This window comes from Meleagris gallopavo, chromosome 2 (genome assembly GCF_905368555.1).
Source record: "Meleagris gallopavo chromosome 2, MGAL_WU_HG_1.1, whole genome shotgun sequence".
Taxonomy (NCBI): domain Eukaryota; kingdom Metazoa; phylum Chordata; class Aves; order Galliformes; family Phasianidae; genus Meleagris; species Meleagris gallopavo.
Window position 1 is genome coordinate 16,495,627 of NC_139405.1, and position 17,975 is coordinate 16,513,601.

The window sequence follows — 17,975 nt, forward strand, 5'->3', positions numbered from 1 at the left end:
TTATAGCCGGGAGGGGACCGGCGGGGGCGGGGGTGCCGAAGGGAGGCGGCCCCGGCCCGGGGGGTCCTGCGTGGAGCCGGGGCTGCAGCTCCCTCGGTGCCACGGGGTTGGGTGCCGCACCGCTGGGTCGTGTGTGGCACCGCGTCTGGGCGGCGCTGCTGTGGGGTTTGTGTCCTGCAAGCGAGGTGTGTGCTGTCATCTGTGCGAGCTGCAGGTGAACGCACCTGAAGAGCCCCAGAGCTCAGCTTGCGGCGGGCAGAGCCGGGCCATGCCACCACCTTTCCCGCCGCTGTGCCTGCGAGGAGCCGTTCCAGGCTGCAGCACGGCCGCCATCGGACGTGAGACGTACGGGTTGTCCTCAGCGAACCGTGTTAGGTGCTGCTCCCTCTGAAGGGACGGTGTGCTGAGCATCAGCTCTGAAAGAGCTTTTATTCGTAAGGCGTTTGTACCTTCGTGCTTTCGCATGCACACTTGATGATCAGGTACTCAGTCATGTAGGCTTTCTCCCACCATCTCTACCCGTAATGCCAGCAACCTCCCACCAGATCCCATAGAGCTTTACCCCAGCACCGGAGAGCATCACGGGGTGCCTGCATCTGCCGCGATCTGTGCTGGCTAGGAATTCAGAGTCCTGAGGAGGAAATTGAGACTCCTTCCCCATCTTGTTCTGCACCCTGTCGTTACTTCTGTCCTGGCTGGGCACAAAGAACGATCCTACCTCTCGCCTTGAAAAGCAGAATCTGTACCATCAGTCCAGAAGTGAATTGCATTTTTGAATTAATACATCTGAAATTGAGATAGCTATTTCTAAATATGGAATGCAGCAACAAAAGCAGGTGGAGAGCATGCTGCCATGTCATTGCTGCCATCAGCAGGCACCTAGCACGGTAAGGAGGACTCTGAAACACTGCAGCTTTAAAGAGGCTGTGAGAGGTGGCCCTACATTTGCTGGCCTGCTCCGTTTCCAAGCTGCTCAGAGTCTCCCCAATTGCTGTGGGTCACAGAGTCATCTTTTAACCATGTACACTGACATCCCTCCTTACTGACTGTTGGAGCTGAGTTTTGTGTAGAGTACTGGAATGCCTGCAGATATAAGGAGCAGCATGGCATTCAGTCATATCTTAAATGCTCTCCTTGGGATACCTAGTGTTTGTAGCAGTGTTGCTGCTCTGCCTGGAGGGGATGAGGCATTGCCATGCAGTGGTTTGTCAGTCACTAGGGTACGTGTCCTGTGCGTGAACCTCTGTTGCTTTTTACTCCTTCGTTTGCTTCGTGCTGGGATTCTGCAGGCAGGGCACTCCGGTATGATCATTTTTTGTTCTACCAAGTGTATGATACGGGAGGGGGAATGTCCTTAATGGGAATTTTCTCATTTCTAAAAACAATGTTGAACCTTTTAATAGCACAAATTTAGGTATCTCATCTACTTGGATGTTTTCACAAATCTTGATGTCTTGGTGATCCCAATGTATGTGGTATCTTTAATGGGAGGTGGCCAGCAGCTTCAGAAGATGATGAGAGAAGCCTAACATAAGAAGTAGCAATGGTCATGCACCCAATTTCATCTCCTTAGAGAAATGTTAAGAAAAAAATGAAAATAAATTTTTGCTGCAAAAGCTAAAATTTAAGCTATACTGAAGAAGAAGCAGTGCCTGTATAATTGATATTAGTTTGTCCAAAAAAAAAAAAAAAAGGAAATTAGTTGTAGACCAGAGACATTTTTATGGGTGTGTAAGTGTGTTTGCTCCAGAGTTTCTTCTGGCATGATAATGCCAAGTAATTTCCAGCTTCCCCACCCGACTCCAATACCAACAACCATTAATGCACATCAGGCTCAGGTTTTAAGGGCTTTTTCTTTCTCCCTAAGAGGAAATCTTTAGAATGAATGCTTAATTTCTCTCTAATTGCTCCAAGTTACCATGTAACTCCTCTGACAAAGCTCCTTACAACCTCCAAAAGCTTTTAGAGGTTTTTCAGGTTTTCCTAATGCATACGTACCAATATCTATGTATTTTTAGACACATCCGTGCTAAGTTGATCTCACCATGATCTCATGTTGATCATTTACAGCTGTCCTTTGGCAGTGTTGGTGTTGCCAGCTCTGAGGCTGCAAAGAGGAAGAGCTCAAGGGAGTGAGCTGCACCTCGTCCTCACTCTGAGACTGTTTGCAGATGTGTAGAACTGTATTCCTGAGACCTCTGAGACCTCAGTCACGAGTCTTCAGCTGTGGCCCTGAAAGCTGAGGTCTTCTGGTCATTGTGGGACTCCACACATCATTCTCACACATTATCCTCTGCTCTAAGTGTGTCCCAGTGCAGTCAGACCCTGCTGACACCAGACCTGTGTAGGATGGGTTCATACAGCTGTGCAGTGCCGTAAGGATTCCAGGTCACCAGATAAAGGTCCAGTCCTGCTCAGTGGCTGCATACCACAGTTTTCTGTGGGGTTAAAATAAATGGGATCTGTCCTTTCTGAAGGATGATTCTATCATGCTTGGCTGTTATATGTATACATGCATTTTTCTTTGAGAATTGAAATGCTGCCTTTCTGCTTTCAACATTCAGGCACCGGTAGCACCCTGTGACTCATTGCCTGTGTTTGGGAGGAGGGTGTGACCTGGTTGGGTGAACCATTTCCTATAAGGTGTGAGACGTGGCTTCAGGACCTCATGGTGCATTCGTGTATTCCGTCCCGGGGAGTCGATAAGAGCTGCAGACATATAGCAGGCCTGGAAGAAAGCAGTGGGAAAGGTGCAAAGACCTCACAAATACATATGAAAGGATCAAGGTCTGCATGTGCTAAATCCTAACAGGAACAGATTTGGGGTGAGATGCCCACGTCCAGAGGGAACTCATAGACAGCAAAGGGGCAAAAGCAGAGTATGTCTGACTGCTGGCAGCCAGATCCCTACCTTATGAGTGAGGAAGGTCGAGGATTTGGGAGAGGGAAAGCAAATGGAGATGGTGTCAGGGATGGGAAAAGGAGAAGGCAGAAGGGAGCATGCCACCTGGAGGCACGCAGCCTGGTTGGAAGGCACCTGGGTTTTTAGGGGTGAATTAAGACACTGTGAAACCTGAGCCTGTTTTTGACTTTGGAGATATCCTGAGAACGGCAGGATGCACACACCTGGCAGTCACGGTGCTTCAGAAGTGAGAGGGCAGTCTCAAAGATTTTTTTTAGCAGCAAGCCTTAGGCTGAAGCAAGTCCTGTTGACGCTTGTTTTCTCTGTGCCCTCTCTAGTTTTATAGTGCGATGCTGTGGAAGAACTTAAAGCATGTATTTAACTGACTTCTTCCTGTTGCCTCTGAATGATGTGAATTCACATCCTCTGAATGAGGTCTGTAGAACAGTCATGCTCTATTCTTACAGGTATTTTCCTTTAAAGAAGGATTTTTTTTTAACTTTCGTTGATGTGTGCATTTGTACATATAAAATTATTGGGTTGCCTGAACTTCCAGTGATCTTTAGTTAATTCACAGCACAAACAAAGGAAAATCTCTGTCTCTGCAGATGAATAGCAAGAAGAAAGGAAGATGAAAAGGGGAGTGTTAGGTTAAAAAACAGAGCCCTGTTTTTCTCTTTCTTGTGCTGCAACTCAGCTCTTTACCTGGAGCCACTCTGCAGGGTGCAGTCAGAATGTGCAAACCCAGCAAGGCTGGCAGGAAACAGAAGGGTGATATATAGCACAGGGGCTACATCTTCTTTAACAGCATTGAATAATTAACAGGCTCTGAAGAGTCCACTATCTACTGCTTTTAGACTTCCTGGTCTTAGCAAGCAGTGTTAAGGCATTGTTTTCTATCACTGTTTGACAGGCTCCTAAGCCCTCCTCATTCCACACATGATGAAGTCTTTCTTCTATCTATCCCAGCTTAACAAACGGCAATCACAAGATTTTTTGGTTTTGTCTTGCAGTGTTTGGTATCTGTCTTAGTGCCTTCAGCTTCTGAAATCAATAGATTTTATGAGAATCTCGATTTTATCTTTTTGTTGTTGTTTTAAAGCTAATGTCTTGTGGTTATGAAGAGAAGAACCCAAATACGAAGCAAACTCTCTTCTGATCGTTCACACCAGAAAGCAATGGGAAGCACCAGCACTCTCCTGGTAAGGTTGGATGCCCATTACAAGGTTAACACAGAGCCACCATCCTTCCTCTGGCTGCTCTGTTCTGTTATACCACACAAGTCGTTTTTCTCTGAATGGTATTGACTGCAAATTTCTTCAGCCCTGCTCTTCCTTTCTGCTGCTGGAGTGTGTGTACTTGTTGCATGCCAAGGTTGATGCCCGGGTTTTGTTCTTATCATTCAATCTACATGTTTCTGATCTTCTTTTCTGGTTGGTTTTAGAGACAAGTAACTATTGGTCTCTTTTTTTGGCACTTGCAAAAAAGTTGTTTTGCTTTTCTTTGGCGTTTTTTCTTTCTGAAGTGTTTTATTTCAGACCCCTGTACAGCTGGGAAGATTTTCAGCTTTAAGATGTAGGTGGAATGAGGGAAGTTCTATCCGAGCTGACGATTTGTGGCTGATGATTAATTAAATCAGCAGTTTCTGATGTTCAGAGCTGGGGTGTGCAGCAGTTACTATGCCATGTGATGAAGTAATTCTCTTCCATGCATTAATTGATTCATATTACTTTGCTATTTAAAAGTGCACTGAAGAAAAGCAAAGGAAAGATAATTCTATGTAACAAACTCAGTAGGCATTATTTCTGTGAGTTATCCTGATTCTTATAAGCATGATTATAAGCATGATTTTCTGGCATCTGACTCACGCTGAAGCTCCATGTGCTTGCATAGGAAAGTATCTCTTTTATCCTCTCCAGCTGCTCTTCTGTCCCATGTCAGCAGCCCAGTACCACCCCAAGGGCTGCCTCGCTCCTCACTGCAAACAGATTGTCTCCTCCTAGGCCCTGTTCCTGCCCTCGTCCTGCCCAGTGCCCCGGGCATTTTTGCAAATTTGACTTTGGCCCTGTTTGTCAAGGGCGCACTGTTGTCACTTCTTTAGTCTGACCCTTTCCTTTGTTGTCAAGAGGTCTTCCTCTTTTTATTGGTAGCTTTATCTCTTTCTCCGTTATCTTCTAGTCTTGTAGACTCTCTCTCCTCTCTTTTGCATTTAACCAAGCTTGTCTTATCAGTATTAGGGGATTTAAGACGTTTCTCTTTGACAGCTTTTCTTCCCCACTCCCTGGAAGTTTCTCTATGCCATTGGGTGCAGGCCAAAGAGCAAATGCATTTGTTATTCAAAATGAGATAACTGCATCCATGCCCTGTATCCTTAGGAGAGAGTATTTGTTTTCTTCTGCAATCATATTTTTCACATCTGGAAGGTTGTCCTTAGGTTTTTGAGGTAATAGACATAAGGGAGTAATGAGAATTTGCTGCAAGGCTGACTGATCAACAAAGGTTGCAGCAGCAGCATAGTCTGTGTTTCTGTTTGGAGTTCCTCCATGACTATCACCACCCTTTGGCCTGGCCATCCATTCCCGAAGTGTGAACACCAAGTCCTTATGACAGTGACTGGGAACTGCAAAACTGGACACAATATCACATTAGTCACAGCATCACCTGGATGTCTGAAATATCAAGTGTGTCTTGGCCAGTGACATCATGGCAGCATTAATGGTTTTCTGGCACTTTGAAAGTGCTGTCTTCCTTACAAATCTTGCCAGGATGGAAAAAGCTGGGAAATTCAAAGGGGAGAAAAAAAGAGAGAAGTTTCACTCGGTTGAACTGTCCTTTCTCCTTGTTTTGTATCCCCTACCAGATAATGCAGCAGGAGTCCTAGGACATACATTTCAGGGGAAACAGGGAGCCTGCTGACTGTGAGTGTCCTGGCAGACTGAGGACCATTCCTCCCTGCCTAAAGAGCTTGACTTTGCTTCTCTCCAGACTAATGGTAATCTCTCCACTGTTTGCATGGAGCAGGCTTCTGCTTGATAGTTGAAGATAAATTCTTGCTTGTGGTCCTGTTGCTGAAGGAAATGTGCATAGTGAGCCAGCAAAAGCACATAGGATTGTTCCCAGGAGATCCTTGTTCCAGAACAGGACTTGTGCCTGCTGCCCAGGCCTCCCTCTTGTCCTGCTTGCAAGGTGTGCAGCAGTGCAATTTCATCAGATTCTTTTGGTTAATCAAAATGGAAAAGCTGGTTTTAGATTAGAATTTTTTTTAGGACCACATAAATGGTATGCAAAAAGAGCTGCAGAAGATGGGCACTCTGCAGGTCTATCTGAGCTCCTTTCTTAGTTGGTGTTTCTGAGGATCAGCTCTCAACTCTTGCCAGTGTCTTCAGCTGATATAAAACCATGGACCACATCACACAGTAGGAAAGATTGAGTTTTCTTCCCAAGAAAAGGAGAAATGCCTCCTGTGAAGCATGGTGAAGGCATGCCTGGAGGGCAGCGCTGCTGGCATCGTGGGGTCACTGTAGGGCAGCACTCTCAGCTGCCCTGCTCAACGTACAGCCAGGCCAGGAGAGCAGGCAGGGCATGCCTTGGCAAGGAGATGGTGTGACACACTGGGCCAGATCCCCTCCTGTAGCGCTAGGTGGGAGCACAGCATAAGCAGGGCAGCAACGACATTGGTGTGGGGCTGGAGTGGACTTTTGTGTTGCAGTGTCATATGCTTAGGCAGAAATTCACTTGACCTTTTTTGGAAGGAGGAAGGCAGTGCTGATCATTCTTGGCCACTGTGCTGAATATGTGCTAGTTCACTTGCTGATGGTGATGTGTTTCCCAGCACAGAGAAGGCTTGTGTGTATGCAGTTTTCTCTTAAGGTCAGAGTGTGCCGTAACACCCCTGAAACAGTAAACAGTGACGGACTGTGAAAGATGCTGTACTCATAACTTACCCAGGACGTTTTTGGCATGCCATATAACCAGTGCCAAGGAAAGGTTTTCAGACTGTGGTGATGCGCTGTCTCCTCATGTTTTGCAGCCTTTCCTGGTGAAGGTAACTTCTTGTTGTGATGGCAAATCCCTACAGAATGAAACAGGGCACTTCAGGGGGGCATGTTCCCATGGGAAATCTCAGAAGAAAACAGATGGAAACCAAACATTCTTTGCTCAAAGAACCCTAGGAGAGGTGCAGTATGTGTCAAGCCATGAAAGCTACTTCAGGAAACCCAAGCCATTCTTATGAAGTATGTACAATAAGGTAGAAATCTTTTCCAACCTTAGTGATTATAAAACCATCAAGTCCAACTGTCAAGGCATCACCACAACTGTATATTAATCTTCAGACATGTACACGCATGGAATGGATTTAGGACTTCTGGTGGCCAAACCTCACACAATGGGCACTGGTGAATCTGCTGTGCCAAAACTATTTATTTGGCTGAGTTTCAGCCACCACTGTGACATTATTTCCATTGCCCTTGAGTTCTGTCTGAACCTCTCCTAAACCCAGCTTCATTATTTTCTTACTAGTGAGCGGCCTGCTGGTGGAAAGCACGCTCCTGAAAGCTCATGCACTCAGGCTCATGAGGGAAGTCTGCTGTGGGATACTCCTCACCAATGAATTGTACAGCACAGTTGCTTTTACCCACTTCTAGCAGCATCACAGTGACACCAGTATAAAAGCAGCAACTGTGATTTTAGAGGTTACGCTCTCTTGCTTTTCTCCAGAGATGGTTGGCCTTCCTGGGGAAGCCTTTTGTAATGGATGCAGGGAAAAGAAGCAGCCATATCCCCATGCTTTTTTACTGCCTTTCTGGCATTGCACCACTTCCTGTGACTCTCTCTCCTCCCAGCGATGCATGGCTTTAAGGCTGCATAGGCTGGGCAAGTTATATTTTAGAGTGAGACTCTATTTAGCTGTGATGTCAACTGCAGCCAACTATAAAAAGATCAGTAATGCTCTTTGAAAGTCTAACAGCTGCTGTTCTACACCCTCTCTGCTGTATTATCACTCTGCCCTATTTCATGTGCCACACAGCCAAAACAAAATATTGTAGCAATCCTCTCATTATATAACTCAAGGAATGGGGGATAAACTCCCTAGAAGCTAGGAGAAACTTGAGGTGAGCCAAACTGGGCAATTTTACACAGTTTTTTAACAAAAAGGTAATTTTATCTGGGTTTGCAATGTAGCATGCTTTTTCCTTAGCAGTTGACTGCATGCCATTAGCAATTCCAGCACAATGACAGCAGACATGCAAAGCTTTGCTTTGGGCAGCTTTGCTGCATGTTACTCATATACAGTTATAAACTGAGCTTGTCTGGACTGCATGGAGTGAGTTCAGCAGTATATTACCTAGCATATGAAGCACATCTTTGTCCTTAGCTGGGTGTGACCACATGTTCGAAACCACATTCAGGGTTCTCCTAGAGTCAAAATCAGAAAACAAGTTCTGTTTACCCAGAGTGAGCAGACAGCGAGTAATAAATGTGGAATTGTGCTAGCAAAATACACTGTGGCAGTACTGGAAATGGGGTCTTGGCTGGGCCTCTGAATATTCCTGGAGAATAGGAAAAAAAAGTTGTCTCCTGGAGTAAGCTTCACTCCTGGAGACAACTTGTAAATCATGTACTAATAAATGATGTTCAAGAAGTGTGCTGAGGCAATATGAGAAGTGGAGCATCGCCCTGTGGCTTGGTCAGCCATGGCAGGCTGGGTGTGCATTAGCCCAGACAGCAAAGTGCAGCCTTCAGGCTGATGGAAAGCTCCAAGCCTCCTCTGCTCCAGGTCCCTTCCTTGGTGGGACAAACCAATGCAAAAAGGCTGCTCTGTTGTATCTGGGCCAGTTGTATTTGTTTTGTAGTGCAGATAGGGCCTTTGTAGTGGGGATGGAGAATGGCCTGTTTGTAAGTGACACGCAAAGTCCTTTGACACAGGTCTGAAGTGGCATTGAGCTCACTTGTCTGAGAGGAAATGGTCGGCTTCCAACACGGCTGTTACCAAAGGTGACAAGACAGTTAGGCAATGTGAGGAGTGATTTTGCATCAGGCAAAGCCTCTGGGCTGGAATCGAGCCCACCATGGCACAGGCTTGCCTGTGTCTGAGCCCTGCCTGAGCTCACTGAGCCCTGGCACCCAGCACCCACACAGGGACATTGCAGAAGTACCCAGAAATGAAAGCAAGTGGCCTGAAGACACACGGAAAGCTTGTGAGCAAGCCAAGGAGCAGCCTCAATGTCAGCTTCCTGGCTCTGTTGAAAATCCTTGGGGAGGCTCCCCTGCTTTCACTCACTTCCCACTGTTTGCAGGTGTGAGCAGTGTCTGGCAGCTCTGGTTACATGCAGGCTGGAGAAAAACAGACCCACCCCAGCTGTTTTCCGGCAGCAGTGCCACATAACGACCCCGTGGATTAATGAGCCCAGCAGAGGCTGCTGGGAGCAGGGTCTTGTCATCTGGGGTTTGCTTCTACTTCATGATCCCAGAGGCGCAAGCAGCAGGCAGCACAGCATGGCACTGCCATCGCTTGATTGCTTTGCTCTGGAAACTGCTCAACCAAAACGATCCCCGTGGATCTCTGGTCCTTTCTCAGCTCACTGAAACCAGATGTACTTCTCATACAAGTATAGAGATGGTAAAAGATTGTATATTTTTATTCAACAGTTCATGTTGCAAGCTCATGCAAGAATCAGACTGAGAGAATTTCCTAGAGACCACTAGACTCAAACTGAAAGCACGAAGCACAGCAGTGAACCCAGTGGGGCTCAGCACCCAACCTCGCAGTCCAGGAGATGAAATCCCTCAAGAAACAGCTGTGAGTGCAAAATTAGCGGAATAAGGAGCAGAGAGAACTTGTTTCTTGTATGTGAAAATACCCATGCAAACACACTGCACGGTTGCTTGAATAAACTTACACTGAAGGAGGCTGACGTGTCAGCAGAGCTGAATTTACATGCTACAGTGTGTAGCAATATGCTGTCAGGTTAAGAAGTGGCACATCCTTGTGTCCAGTCATGGATGCATAATGGTCTCACAGGGGGAGCTGAGTTGCTGTGAAATTTGAGGTTGTGGATTTTTAATGGCATCTAGAAATCAAGATACTGGAAATCCTCAAGCATTCAATAACTCCCCAACCAGAGCCTTTATTTATCCTGTAACACTCCACAGGTTAAGACTTTTATATATCCATTGATAGCTGACAATTCATTTTGTTAGATACTGAGCAGTCTCCAGTCTAAATAAGGGTGCCTGAGACCTTCTGTAAAGCTCTTGTCTACCTTTTTCTGAGGCTGTGCAATAGGTAAGTGGCTCCCGCATCTCCAGAATTGAAATCAGTAAGCCGCTGGCAGTGAGCTCATCTGTTCAAAGGAAAAATGCTGTGCAGTTCCACACCGGTGATAGGATGAAGCTGCCTGTCTCATGCAGTAGCCACAGAAACCGTAGGCTCCTGCTATCTTGGTCCTATGGCTATGGTTTTCCACAGTGACTAGTTCGTGTAATCCTTTCACTACTTTTTTGCAGAGACTTGGAGCTTCACGTTGTCAAAGGGAATTGCTGAACTAACTCTTACCAACATGTTAGAAGGTAAGATCTTGCAGAGGGCCACTGGGAAAAATAAGTTTTCTCTGAAAGCAGGTGTTCTCCTGATAGTGTATTTTATAAATTCCAGGGAAAAAAGCTCCTTCAAAAATAAATAAATAAATAAATAAATAAAATAATAATAAAAATATATACATATATGAAATAAAAATTGAAAACTTGGATCATTTTGCAATTAATGCGTGGTTAAAACTGACCTGTTTTCTTGTGGCTAGAGAGATTTTCCTTTTGGACCCTTAGGACCTTCCATTCACCCTGATGGATGTTTTTCTCCCATCTATAAATGACTGTTGAGAAGATCAAAATGATTGGATTTTTTGTAGTGCATTAAGTTATTTGCATTTACATATACAGTATTATTTTTGTCAAACCGGTCATGTTCAACACTTATTTAGTTTTGTGGAATTTGGGAGTCCTAATCAGGGCCGGAACCTCACTTTCATGATCAAAACAGACTGGGAACTGGGGCTGGACTTGATAGTCTTCATGGTTCCCTTGCAACTCAGGACGTTCTATGACCTTGTGATTATTCTGTTTAGGTGATCAACAGTGAGATAATTACATTTCACACGCAAAATGATATGAGGGGTCATCATGTATGCCCAAGGACCTGAACTGGACATTTCACACCACAGGTTCAACTAGCAAAGATTGCTACTGCCCTCTTTTTGAATAGAGAAGCTTAGCAAGAACTGGCTGCCTGTTCTTGATAGCAGGGTGCTGGGAGGTACTGGACACAGAGCTGCTGACGCTTTGCAATCCATCTGGCAAAAGATTTTCTTATCCAGGTTTGATCTGAAAAGACATTTCAGTATCTGCTTCCATTTAACTGGAAAATACAGCAGTATTTCATTACATGTCTTGTATTTATGTGAATGTTTTATTCTCTGTGTTTTGCTGTTATATAAAGGCTACACAATGATTACAATGATAAGCACTCCATAGAGTCCTGTAACAAAAGCAACACATAGGAGATTCACATTCACATCCTTTTGAGCCTAAGAGCTTGTCTCTGCTAGACAGACTTTGTTGCTGTGGGTGTCTCTGTGAGGTTAAAGATGTGGTCTTCCTGCCTGTGTCTGTAGAGCTGCATCTAAATGAAGGCTTTTATCGGTGTGACTGTGTCAGCAAAGGACACAGCTCTTAACTCACATACTTGCGCTAGTAAGGCTCTTCAAGTGGCAGGCAATTTCTGAAGACAGAAGTAAGAGAATTGCTTCTTTCATTATGATAGCATATTATTATCTTGGGGGCCTAGTGCTGGCATTTTGAGCATTAACCTCTGCTATTCTAGGACTGGTGTGCAGGGGCACATCACCACTGAACGATGCATTCAGACTCTTCTCTCCTGGATTCAGGAATCCAGCCAGTGGGATGTAATCAACTCGGTTAGGATTTTCCTTTATAAACTTGTTTTCTACCTCTTACTTTGTTTTTCCCTCCCAAAACTGCCCTTTATGCCAGCCACACCGGACCCTGTTTTGTATGAGATACATGAGGTCCCCAGCAGATGACTCTGTGATTACATCCAATTATTTGTTATTATGTCCTTCCGTACCCAAGGATTTCATTATCTTGCAGGAAAGCATGCAAAAGGAAGAGGATTCATATCTCTCTGTATTCAAGAGGAGAAATACACGACTTGTTCAGCAGCTATTCCTCTCAAGTATCAGCAACGTAGGGGTGAGAATGTATGTAAATAAAGTTCAGGCACTTTAAGCCAAAGGTGCTAGCTCAGGTGACAGATGTGCCAGTCCTGAACTCAAGATGTGATGAAAAATGAGGATTTGGCAGGTTAAGAAAATCCTGTCTGCCATTTAACTCGTTCACACTCATCTCTTTGCAGCCCTTTGCCCTGGCAGTTGTACTGATTCAGTTTTTTATGTGACTGGACTACGTGCCAGACCTGGGAATAAAGCCACTTAAAAACAACAACGACAATAACAACACAGTAGGATGGGGACAGAAAAAAAAAAAGGAAGGAGAGAGGCTCTATTTCCCTGAGATCCAGCACTGGCATTATAACCCCACTGCAGCAAAACAGCCTTCTGTAGTGATGGGGAGAGGAGCCACAGACTCTCAAAGAGGGACTTCTGCAGGCCAAGGAAGGCGCAATTACAAGTGCAGCCTGGAAACAAACCTAGACTTGTTACATTACTTTGTAACAAATGCTCTCGTGTTACTCTTGTAAGAAATTATGTTATTGCTTATCTCCTTTGAGGATATCCTACTCATACATAATTGCGAGAATTACTGTCTCAGTAATTTGTCCATTGATGCCCAATAAGAAACAGGAGTGAGCAGGTTGTAGCTCAACCTTTCCATCTTTATTTAGTTGCTTTGCTCCCCATAATCTGCTCTTACTTATTATCCTGGATGAAAAACAAAAAAATAAGAGGAGAAAATGATACCAATAACTGTCACCATTTTGGTGGGACTTTCATGATTCTCAGCGGTTCTGAGCTGTGCACTAGATCTCAGTCTATGTTTGTTGCCACTGTGAACACAAAAACCATAAAGGGATGGAAGAGAATAAATTCAGTTCTGCCGTGCAGGATCTGCCTGTCCACTGGCAGTCCACGTATCAGAAGAAATTGAAATTGCCTGCTCTAATGCAATTCTGTGAGCACAGATTAAGGGAGATAAAAATACTCTTTCTGCACTGAGAATATGCTTGTTAGAGCAGAAGAACACAGGTAGGAAAGTAAGCTGCCTAGTGATCTGGTTATTTCAGTGACAGCAGGGGAGCTGGATTGATCTAGCTGCTTCTTAGGTGCAGTCTGGTATTACGGCTGAGTTTGTCTACAAGCTAGTTGCTGTCCTTGTTTCCCATTTACACTGCTTTCCTTAAATTGCATCTAGTAGCTGTGTGGCCACAGGGCAAAATCTGCTCATCAGAGCAGCAGAAAACTAACCATGCCATAAAAATGAATAGTTTTCAGCCAGATCAGCCAGCTGAATCAACTCACCCAGAATTCACTCCATCACTGGATTCAGCACAAGGGAGAAAGATGGAGAACACAGCTGGAAGCAGTAATGGAGTGAGATCACCACTACTTGGCATTAGCTTGCGGCTCTAACTGCAAGGATGACCTGCTCCTATCCTCTCTTCCCTGCTCTGAGCAGCATATTCCTGCCACTAACAGTGCTTGCTTGACCTCAGGGAACTAGGCCTCTAAGTCAGCAGCAAACTAACCCAGCACCTGAGAAACAGAAAGTATTCTGCCTACTTAATTAGGTGAAGGAGGGAGGTGGGATGAGTGTAAGTCCTGGCACAAGGATGCTGATGAGCTTGTGTGGTGTCTGCGACTGGGAGGAGGCCAGGGTGGCTCCTTCTGACTGCAGCCATTTCACAACAGCTTATTTTCAATTCAACCCAAAGAAGGAAAATAAACAGCATAAAAAAAAGAGAGCCACAGCTGAGCAAATGGGAACCAACTGTACACTCTGTTGAAAAGCGTTCACCTCATCATTAGGTGAAGAAGGACAGGCTTAATGCACACTTTTGAAAGGTATGTTACCATCTGGTTGCTGGATGGAAAGGAGCGACGTGAATAGCACCACTTAGTGCATGCATAGCTCTGCTCTTCCCAAAACACAGGCAGGAGGCTCAGCAAACAGTTTTGAAAAGAAAGCACCTTTCTGCCTATTAGTCCCTGTGCTATTGGGTGCCTGGAAGACCCAAAGGCAGATATAGCTCATTTAAAAATCAAGCCAAAAGGAAAAAAATACAGGAGGGAGGAAGCTGTATAACAGCAAAGTATGGAGGAGGATGCTGATGTTTTCTGAAATATCAGCAGAACTCAGGGCAGGATCATGCTGGCCCTGCAGGGCCCCTTGGGAACACGTGCTAGTGGGGTTTAGATCCTGAACCAGAGGGCAGCGTTTCAAAAGAGCACCAAAAAGTGTTCTGACCTTACGTGAGTGTAAGTCATTGTTCTGGTTGATTCAGTTTTTCTCTGGGCAGATAGCCAACAATGCAATCGCTAATTGCACTGATTTCCATGTTCTCTCTTCTGTAAAATCAGTTTATTAGAGGAGTTGGTTAAATTCAGGAAGTGCTTAAATTTCTAACCATATCTTGCTTAGCAAGAACTTACTGATAACAGTGCTGTACTGCTCTCAGCTCATGTGCCTGTAAGGAGCATGATTGGTTACAGAGCTGTACTGTTGCAGATGCAATTGCATCAGCATAAGATATATTGAACTGGTGTAATTATTTTATTAGTCTGAATTGTTCTTTTATGATCATCTGTATCTGTTATAACTGCATCCATCCTAAGGAACATGTGCTCTCTGTCAAAATGAGAATATAGTGGGAAGATAGCCTTTCACACGTGTATTTTTCCTTATGAGTCTCTCTAGCACTCTGTCAATAAAGCTGTTTCTCAGCAGTGTTTGCTGACACTGTGAAAAAGGTATTGCCAGGCTCTACATCTGATTAACTGTTATCCCGCAGCTCATGTCATAATTTAAAGAAGTCAGCGTGAATGTCACCATAAATTCCTATATAAATACAAGGCAGCAAGCAGCACAGTGAACTGTGTTATCTTTGAAGTAAAGACAGGTATTGTGCACCCTGCCGTGTAGAGGTCCCAGAAGGGATCCAATGTGTTTTAAAGGTTGCAGCTGTACTGCAGTCATTCAGTTGTCCAACAGGATGTGAAACACACAGCAGTGTTTGTTCTTGCGTGCAAGGCAAGATTACACTGTGCTTTACTGGAAGAAAAAATAGAACAGTACTATGGTTATTTTCAGGCATCAACAAAAACAATCCACTGGTTTCTAGTAAAAAACTCCCATATATTTTTTTTCTTTCTCTTAGTTCCTGCTGATTTCATTATTTTTTAGAAAAACTGAAACTGAAATCTGGAGTTGAATGCGGTGGAGGTCTTGAAGAAACAGAATGCTCTCTTGCTTAGCTGAAAAGTAGAAGCATAAAACCTTGAGTGAGCTTATTTCTCTCCATAGATTTCATTCAACAAACAGGAACTAATGAGAAAGGACAGATTGAAATGACTCACTAAGATTTTCACTCAATTAGTCCTATGGTACCATTATACATTATTGTGCCAGCTCTGCTGATCCCAGTATGTCCAAAACCAATTTACTGTGCGTATATGAATGCCTGAAGTGTAATCTTTGTGTTAAATGTGTTTGGAACATCTTAAGGGTTCCTGAGAAGATTCACTGGTTTGTGCACTTGCAGTAGGGTTACACTGGGCTTCTCTTCTCCAGGAAAACCTAGAAGCCCCTATGAAAAGCAGCTTGGCCATGGACGAGGTTGAGTGATCACTGAAGTGGGCAATACTGGCAGATGCACTGTAGCTCCTTCCATTAATCTGAGCACCTTCCCAAAAGTGCACATAGCTCTCCCTACCAACCAGGCAGTCCACTTTCCTCTCCCCAGTATAAGCCAAAAGGTGCAGTCCTGAGCTACAGGAGCTCTGGGCTGGTATGACAACAGTGGGCCTGGCAACAGTGTTCATACCTGTTTTATTCAATGTAGCCATTCCTGCAAAGCTGCTAACCCTATATTCACAGCAGTGGCAGACCTAGCTGCTCAGAGATGCTCATTTGAAATAACCAAATATTTAGCAGCCCTTGCTCTAGCAAACAGCACATGCTCATTGCCCTGCACCAGGGGGCACCTGAAGGCACAACCCCTGCAGCTGGGAGCACAAGTGTTTCACAGGAAAAGCAGAATAGTTTGTTTAAGACATTCTGGTGTTCCATAACTTTTTTATGGTTCACTGTGCACTTGCAGATGGCTGGTATTTCTCACTGTTAAACATTCACCAGCTTGAATTAAATAATTGATTTTTTCTACGTGAAGTTTCTAGGACTGTGTTTCCTAGTGGAGGCCACTGTTGCTGGACTAAACTGCCTCTCTGGGTCTTGAATGTAGTCTCTCTTTGCCACATGTAGCCAGTTGTTACAAGAAATAAGTAATTTACTGGCTCAACTTAGCATCTTCCTCTTATCCATGATTTATATCCAAGGATATAAATTATTGAGAACTCTTTGTCATAGTCATTCAGTAAAATCTCCCTCATTTACATGACTCACGAGCAATTTGTTGAAGGTGTTAGAAGTCTGATGTGGCAGTCACACACCAGCTGTGTGCCAGGGAACAGGCAGACCTGTGGGAGCAGGGAGGGATGTTCCATCCATGCCCTGGGGATGCCTGGACAACATGCAGCTCCAGGTAGATTTGTTTTGTTTTTAGCCAGATAAACACATCTATATTCTACTCTATCTCAAACAGCCATCACTAGAAATTCAAAATTTTCTCCTGAAAAAATATTTATTCATTTTTTATTACATTATTCCAGACCAGGATTTCCAGACTCAAAATCTGAATGTGCCTTTTTTTTTTTTTCTTTTTTTTTTTTTTTTTTCCTGGTATTTTGTACTGACACCATATCTGTCTTTATAAGCAGGACCCCAAAGCAGCATGGAGCAGAGGAGAGTGGATGTAGTGGGCCAATTCCATGCTCACCAGATAGCTGTGCAGAGAGGCGCTGAGGATAAATTTGCTGAGCCTGCTGGCTCTGAACAGCCACACACCAGGCTGCAGAGCTGCAGCAGAGCATGCCGGCCATAGCCATGCCTCAGCTGGGTGCTACACTGACAGATGTCTTGCCCTCCAGCTGGGACCTCTCCAGCAGACAACACTGCGTGTTGTGGAGAAACCTGCTGTGCTGGCACGCCTGTTGTAGGGCATAGCAGGGCTGGCAATGCAGGGCTGGCACGAGAAGAGATGAATAGTCACACGTTTACTAGAAGTGTCAAACATTTGCTGCAGAAGAGATCCTGTTATGAGACAAATCAATTTTCTGTCATCATTCTCCAAATCAGCTTGTCAAACAGGATGCTCACAGAGCATCTTGCGTTTAGCTTGGCCTCCAGACATGTGGGGAAACGAAGGGCTGTCTGATTAGGTGGCTTCTGCCATGAAGCAGAAACGCCTCTGGGTTTGCTGGTATATAAAATGAAAATATTTCCTTCCATTTGAGAGAAACATAGCAAACCCCATGGGGATCAAAATGTCAGCTTCTTTAAGGATGTATTTTAGGATAAAGAGTTCAACATTTCTTAAAGTAGAAAGTTTAATATTAAGCTAGCTATGTATTAAACCGCAGAATTAATGCAAAAATATGTATGTGTATGTATCTATGTATCTATGAAGGATGGCCTCTGCAAACCAAGCAGGAAACGTGCCAGATGAAAACTTTGAGAATAGATTGAAAGTAATCTTGCAGATGAACTAACAAATCTTGATGCAAAGCCAGATCTGATGCTGAAATGGTTCTTGCAAAGCAGGGTGCTGGCATGTGTGCAGGAGGAGATAGCGTTATCTGTGCTGCCCTTAGCTCTGTGGATGAGATGGTGCCAGACAGACAGAGCTGAGTGCCCTAGGAAGCAAAACGCTCCAAAGGGGACGATGCACCCTTGTTCTGTAGTCTTGGGGAAAAGGAAGGAG